The sequence below is a fragment of the Miscanthus floridulus genome, chromosome 8, assembly GCF_019320115.1.
Source record: "Miscanthus floridulus cultivar M001 chromosome 8, ASM1932011v1, whole genome shotgun sequence".
Lineage (NCBI taxonomy): Eukaryota > Viridiplantae > Streptophyta > Magnoliopsida > Poales > Poaceae > Miscanthus > Miscanthus floridulus.
The window spans coordinates 126,973,644-126,979,941 of record NC_089587.1 but is presented as its reverse complement, the minus strand read 5'-3'; the positions used below and the strand labels follow the sequence as shown (position 1 = coordinate 126,979,941).

Here is a 6,298-nt window from a genome sequence, read left to right as displayed (position 1 = left end):
CTATTTATTATGTTCCTAGTTTGCTCTAGTAGTATGCTTGATATAGTCATGATTGATAATGAATTAATGCATAAGTTCGCAAAGCGCTATGCTCAGTACTCGAGTGAGTTAAGTGGTCAACATTATGAAAGCGTGGTGCTTAAATATTGTTTACCTGTGGATGCACCCTACATTCTGGGCCATGTGGTAGATCGCGAGTGCGACACTTTCGTTGAGTCCTTTGTAATCCACTCCCCGTTTGTAGGACAAGTAGGATCTGGTTGTGAAGGAAATCAAGCTCTATTCTTGATCTTTGTTAGTAATGTTCCTTATGCTTAGATACAGAGTTAGTTATGCTATAGATGAAAGTATATATAGTAGGGTGTATGAAAGACTTAGTAAATAACAAATGACTTAGGAATCTTCTCTTAACTAATCTCCTGCCTAGCCATACTATATTTATGAGTATCTATTTCTATCTCTAGATTATTATCGATGCCTTACACTTATCATTTATATATCATTTGGCTTACCCTTATTAAAGCAAATGTGTAGTTAATGACCTTATCATAAGTATTCATGTTTGTCAATATCTCTAGCCACCGCTCCTCTCTGTGGTAAAATATAAATAACGATACCTGGTATACTCTTGGGTGAAATGCTACAATGATATATTATCTGTACGCTTACGGATTACTTCAACATATATAATATTTCCTAAATTTACAAGTGTCATTAATAATTACCAACAAATATTTCTGGCATCATTGCTAGGGATGACAACTTAGTAAAAGTGATATTAACAAATATCAACATCTAGTAAACTGGAAACTCTATGGGTGACCTATCCAACTCTGCTGCATGCGCCAAACGACGAGACATGGTAATCATTGGAGGAAATCCAATGAGCATATGGAAGCTGTCGGCGATTCTTGATGCCCTCTACAATGGTGTCCTCCATCTCTGAAATAAGCAAGTCAACTATGTCAAACTCTAACTGAGACACCAACGCTGCAAGAAGCCACTGCTGGTGGTTTGTCAAACCCTCCTTGTATCCAGTCCTAGGTAGCAGGGTCCTCCTCATCACATCATTCAGGAGACAGCACATAGGTGTGAGCTGGCTAGGTGTGCGTTGAGACCCGTCTCTGAATGGTGGCGTGAAACAAGCGTCCACATGTGCTGTCAGGAAGAAGTCCACCGTGAGCACGCCTCGGTGGGTCTGTCGAGCCGTAGCACAACCTGTGTAACCTGGTAGTGGACTCTATAAGTCTCAGCCTGTCAAGGATCGTGGACCTATAATACCTCAACGGGTCACCTCTGAAAGTAAACTAGATGTACTCGTGGAATGGCTGTACCCAAAGTGTAGCATAGAACTCTCTAACCCAAGCCTCAACATACAACCCAGATCGTCCCAAAAGGTCTGCCAAACCTAGCAAGTAAGTCAAGTAGGGACGGATCTGCTCACCACCTGCTCTGACAATATCCTCCAGTGGACAAACTCTGTGAGGATGAAAGACTGAGCACTGCATAGCTGTAAGGAAGTCCTCGTGCAGTGGTGTGTAGAAATCCTCAGAAGCTCGGGGATCTCTCCCGCGGGGCACCACACCTCCAAGTCAACAAACCTGAGCTCACGAACTCTGGTAGTACTAATACCCCTCAAGTCAAAGTGAACTAGTGATGGTGGGAGCTCTACTGCTCCAGCTACTCTCGGAACACGACCACCATGTCTCAGACCCTCAGACCTAGGCAGCACCGGAGGATGAGCATGTGTGGACCAATGAACCTATGGTGTCTACTTCTGCTCTGTCGGCTGCTACTCTATCTGCTGCTCTACCTGAGGTGGAGGCTCCTCTGCTACTGGCCGCTCTATCTCCTCAGTGCCGAGCTCTCTGCCCTTAAGGTGGAATTGAGCCTCACCAATGTGAATACCACTACCTCTACCACCTCTCTCAGCATGTTCAGCTACTGCTGCCACTGTTGTGGCCCTCTCTGCCTCTATGTCATCGTGCTTGTGCTTCTTCTTTGCAAGCGTCTTTTTTTGCCCCTTCGCCTTTTCCCGCGCTGTCAGACGAGGCGAACGCCTCTCATCATCGCTGGGACTACCACCAGCATTCTTGCAACGCACCATAGCTGACACTGTCAAAGAGATCAACTGCCACTGATCATACAATAAGAACTCCCCCTGACACTGAGAATCACTGCTGCTAACACTGACTATGCCATCGCTGCCCAATCTGACAAGAAACACTGCCCACTGACACCTGCTGAGGCTTGGCCTCAATCCATACTCATGGGCTTGGCCCCGAGTTTATCTGCCACTGTCACACTGCCAAGACTGCCTCACTACCCAACTCGCTGCATGAAAAGAAGGGAGATGGATATATATAAGCATCACATTATCACTAGAGGTGAGATTGACCTAATGGAAGCAAGCATAATTAGGGAAGAAATGAATGATGGCTTGCTACCTTACAAATCCTAGTGAAGAAGTAAGGCAGTGACAACGCAGGGGCACCACGAAGGGTAAGCAAGGGCACTGCAAGGCAAAAAGATCGAAGACAAAGTCAAGAGAGCAGTGCTAGAACCATTTAAGCATTCACACAAACACCACGTGGGCGCCAGAGGTGCTCACCAAGGAAAATGGAGCAGCCGACCAAAAGAGGTTGCCGAGGAGGAGCTCTGAGCACAAAGGGACACCTCTAGAGATCGACGGGCACACTGCATGAGTTTGATCGAGAAAAGGGGTCAAGCAGTGAAGATGACCTGGTTCAGACAAAACGTCGAGCACCAGGCATGCGGGGGAAAAGCTCACCCAGGGAGAGGTCGCTGCCAGCCAGGGAATGCTGGGGTAGGGCCACTAGATGTCGAGGAGGGTAGGCGCGAGGTCGCCGAAGCCGTGGAGGAAGGCGACGCACCGGCGGAGGAACTCACGGTGGCGGCAGTGTCCACGGCGCGGCCAGGGGTGGCGTCGTCGTGGCGTGGGAGCACGAGCGCGGCGCGCTGGTGCGTGGGCAAGGCACAGACGCGAGGAGGAGCGCACGGCGTAGCGGCGGAGGTGACGCGGCGGCCGAAGCAAGTCACACGGTGGAGCTAGGGTTAGCGCGAGGGCGGACAGCGGTGTGCGGAGTGGTGCGGTTCGATTACCAATTGAGGAAGGAGAAAGGATGCGGGCCTAGGTTGATAGAAGAGAGCAAGCATGAGGCGGTTGCTGATATGGGAAGTACGGGCCCCATGTGTCAGAGAGAAGATTCAAGAACCAAATCCATCGCGCCTTTCGACCAAGCGTCGGACTGAACGACGAAATCATGGGACACCACTGTTCCTCAGTCCGACGCTGTCCAGTAGGGTCTAGAGAGGCATTTTCATCGTTGGACCCAGGCCGACACACGTCGTCAGACCGAACGATCGAACTGAACAGACACGCGGCCGCCGCACAGATGACAACCATTAGACCCAGGTGACATGTACCATTGAACGGTATGCGCGCTCTATTCCTTGCACCAATTTGAGAGGGTCGGACTCGCCTTGATGGTCTGACGCCTTTGGATCCCCGGTTTGACGCTCCTCCTTTTTCTTCAAGTTTCTTCGCGATGCATTCTCCCAACCAAGTTCCAACCCAAATAAGAACCAAATAATTATCAAATTGGAACTAGTATGGGAACCATCTCTCAAACCCTCATGTTTTCAAAGTATTTTGCCTTAGGTTATATGTCTTTTTTAATAAAATAAGCGACAAAACAGGGTGAGGAGCACCATGTGGCCACATAATAGAGAATTTAACCGAGGGGAGCCTTAAATGCTCTCTCTATTTGTGGATGAACACAGCGGATGCTTAAAACTTAACCGAAAAGAAATGACAAAGCAACACACATGCAAATGCAATGCAATATAAGAAAGTAAATCTAGTTGCTTGTCAAGTTTGATCCAATGTTAAGCTTTTTCACATGCTTTTCGGTGGTTATCTTAACCATGTTAGACAAGCCCTAAGTGCATTACTAAAAATTAAACATGTTTTATATTACAATGCAATCCAAGGGTCAACACAAGCTCATTTTTAGTGAAGTTACTTAGGTCAAGCACATTGAGCTCATTCCTCAACCTACAAAACGTAGCCTCATCCAACGGTTTTGTGAAGATATTCGTCAATTGATCTTCGGTCCTTACATTTTCTAGTGATATATCATTTTTAGCAACATGATCTCTAAGAAAGTTATGACGGATATCTAAGTGCTTGGTGCAAGAGTGTTGAATTGGGTTGTTAGCAAGTTTTATCGTGCTCTCATTGTCACACAAAAGGGGTACCTTTTCTAGAACTATACCATAGTCTAGAAGAGTTTGCTTCACGTAAAGGATTTGTGTACAACAAGCACCCACGGCAATATACTCCGCCTCAGTGGTAGACAAGGCAACACTATTTTGCTTCTTAGAGGTCCAAGACACTAGTGATCTACCAATCAAATGGCACCCTCTAGATGTGCTTTTTCTATTAATTTTGCAACCGGCATAATCCGAATCAAAATAGCCAACTAGTTGGAATCTAGCTCATTTAGGATACCAAAGGCCAATGCTTAGTGTGTGCTTAAGGTACCTAAGGATTCTTTTAATGGCAACTAAGTGAGCTTCCTTAGGTCTAGCTTGAAATCTAGCACACATACACACACTAAACATGATGTCAGGCCTAGATGCGGTCAAGTATAACAAGCTATCAATCATAGAACGGTAGAGAGTTTGATCAACCGATTTACCTCTCTCATCTAGGTCGAGATGTCCATTTGATGGCATGGGTGTCTTGATTGGCTTACATTCATCTATTTTGAACCTCTTGAGAAGATCCTTGGTATACTTTTTTTGAGATATGAAAATCCCTTCTCTCATTTGCTTGACTTGAAAACCAAGAAAGAATATAAGCTCTCTAATCATAGACATCTCAAACTCTTTGGACATCAATTCACCAAACTCTTTGCAACATTCTTCATTTGTTGAGCCAAATATGATATCATCAACATATACTTGATAAATGAAGATCTCTCCATTAAGCTTCTTGGTGAATAGTGTGGTGTCAACCTTCCCAATGGTGAAGCCCTTCTCAATTAGAAAATTCTAAAGGCGCTCATATCTTGGGGCTTACTTTAGCCCATATAGCGCCTAGGAAGCAGTGTCCTCCTCATGATAGCCTTAAGCACTCGAGCAGTAGGAGTGAGATCACTGGATGTCCTACTCGATCCCTCACCAAAAGGCTCTATGAAGCAATGATGAACCAGATCTGTAAGGGGCACTATACCACCATGTGGGTGTCTGGGAGGCGCTGTCTGTCCATAGCAAACCTCATGTAGCTAGACGGGCTACTCCTAAAGTCTGAGTATCTCCCTGACCCTAGAGCTCATCAGCCTGTAATCTCTGCCTCTGAATACAAAGTGTATAAATCTGTGGTACGGGTTGATCCAAAGTGTAGCATAGAACTCATGGACCCAAGATGGAACATATAGTCCTGTCCGTCTGAGCAAGTCTGTCAGCCCTGGCAAGTAGGATAGGTAGGGGCGAATGTGCTCTTCGGCTGCTGCTACGATGGACTCAATGTTGCACACCCTCTGAGATCTGAATATAGCTCCACTGTTAAGATATGCATTATAGAAATCCTCCTGCAGTGGTGTGTAGAAGCCCTCTGATGCTCTATCATCCCTCCTCGGTAGGAACCACAGCTCAAACTCCACAAATCTGAGCTGCTGAACCTGCTTGGCCATGGCGGCCCTTAGATCTAGATGAGTCACTAGAGGTGGACCCTGTGGTCTAGGCGGTGGACAAGAACCCCTCCGCTGTGTATCTGCCCTCGGTGTGACTGGAGCATGGGTACGACCAGAGCGGCGAAGCTGTGGCTGAGGTGCCTGCTTTGTCTCCTCGGCTTGCTGTCCCTCCTGAGTCTGCTCAGCTAGCTGTGGCTGGTGCTGTGACTCCCCCTGAGGCTAACTCTCATCAATAGCAACACGCCGTCCTACAAGCATGACAGTCCTAGCTGGACCACCATGACAGCGCTCAACCTACTCAAGTGCAGTTCTTGTCGCTGGTGAAAGCTGATATGCAATAACAACACCACTTCAAGCACCTCCTCTCTCAAAACAAGCTACGACCCTCTGCAACTATGGCTGCTCTCCCTGTCTCTGCATCTAGGTACTTGCGCTTCTTCGTCGCTAGCTTTTTTGTTGCCTTGCCTTTTGCATCTGTAGGCTGGCGAGGCGGGGGCCTCGGATCCACATCATTGGGACCTCCTCCGACATTCTTCACATGAGCCATCTGACAAGAACTGATGCGTCTGACAAAGATC

At 47.0% G+C, this 6,298-nt stretch overlaps 1 long non-coding RNA gene across 1 annotated transcript; it reads right to left on the bottom strand.

The window, feature by feature from the left end:
* Nucleotides 1–762: 762 nt before the first annotated feature.
* On the bottom strand, nt 763–3,099 carry LOC136473521 (uncharacterized). Its single transcript, XR_010762650.1, has 4 exons — nt 2,792–3,099; nt 2,612–2,697; nt 2,448–2,515; nt 763–2,334 (listed from the first exon to the last, which is right to left on the bottom strand). It is a non-coding gene; the product is annotated as an uncharacterized lncRNA (long non-coding RNA).
* Nucleotides 3,100–6,298: the final 3,199 nt, after the last annotated feature.